The sequence below is a fragment of the Propithecus coquereli genome, unplaced genomic scaffold (genome assembly GCF_000956105.1).
Source record: "Propithecus coquereli isolate 6110/MARCELLA unplaced genomic scaffold, Pcoq_1.0 Scaffold263, whole genome shotgun sequence".
Taxonomy (NCBI): domain Eukaryota; kingdom Metazoa; phylum Chordata; class Mammalia; order Primates; family Indriidae; genus Propithecus; species Propithecus coquereli.
In genome coordinates this window covers 1724247-1725331 of record NW_012148208.1, presented here as the reverse complement: position 1 = coordinate 1725331, position 1085 = coordinate 1724247, and the positions used below count along the sequence as shown (strand labels likewise).

Sequence of the window (1085 nt, the reverse complement as noted above, 5' to 3'; positions counted from 1 at the left end):
AGAGTGAGACTCTGTCTCAAAAAAAAAAAAAAAAAGAAAAGAAAAAGAAATCTAGGACCCTCACAGTAAAATATGGTCAAAGGACAAAGCCAAAAATATAATTGTAAAATTCTTTATTAAGACCTTAGGAAGGGGGTGGAATCCGTATGGCGACCAAAGGGGATGTGGAGCTGGAGTTGGAGGCTGAGACCAGCGGCCCAGAGAGGCCTCCTGAGAAGCCACGGAAACATGACAGTGGCACGGCAGACCTGGAGCAGGTCACCGATTATGTGGAGGAGAAGGAGATCCAGAGTTCCAATCTGGAAACGGCCATGTCTGTTATTGGAGACAGACGGTCCCATGAGCAGAAAGCCAAACAAGCAGGAGAAGGAACTGGCAAAAGTCACTATCAAAAAGGAAGATCCGGAGCTTATAATGACAGAGATGGAGATCTCTCTAGCAGCCGCAGAAAGGAGCTTGCGAGAACACATGGGCAATGTGGTAGAGGCTCTCATTGCCCTAACCAACTGATATGTGCTTTCTCATCTACACCTACTGTATTAACTTATTGCAATAAAGATTTTTTTGTCTTTTGCAGTTTTATCAAAAAAAAAAAAAAAAAAAGACCTTAGGAAGACCAAGGATTATGACTTGAAGAATCATTCAGTCAGAGAATACGGCATCTAAAATGCATAAGGGCATTGTCTTTCAGCAGTCTTGGCTGCAGAAGCCAAGGTAGATAATGGCTTATCTCAAAGAGATTTGTGGGTGTGGCTTTCATCTAATGGAGTGTAACTCAATAAGTTTCACAGGAGAACCACAAAGTACTTAAGAAAAGTTTATCGACAGAAACACTGCTTATGCGGACTGAAAGAGACAGAAACAGTACAAAGTGAATAGAGGTCTTTGAATCCAAGGTAATTCAATGGGGAAAGAATAGTCTTTTCAACAAAGTGTTGAAACAACTGGATAACAGTTTAGGACAAATTATCCTCAATGTACACCTCACACCATGCAGAAAAATGAACTTAAAATGGATCACAGACAAAAACATAAAAAGACATCAACAAATTTAAAAGCGTTTGCTCTTATATACAATTATAAAA

At 40.0% G+C, this 1085-nt stretch overlaps 1 pseudogene across 1 annotated transcript in view; it reads left to right on the top strand.

Annotated features, from left to right (window-relative positions):
* The window catches only part of LOC105812801, a 7197-nt pseudogene extending 6624 nt beyond the window's left edge, over window positions 1-573 (top strand). Inside the window, exon 2 of the transcript XR_001137627.1 lies at window positions 129-573. The product of XR_001137627.1 is annotated as a huntingtin-interacting protein K pseudogene (transcript). The remainder of the gene's footprint in view (window positions 1-128) is intronic.
* Window positions 574-1085: the final 512 nt, after the last annotated feature.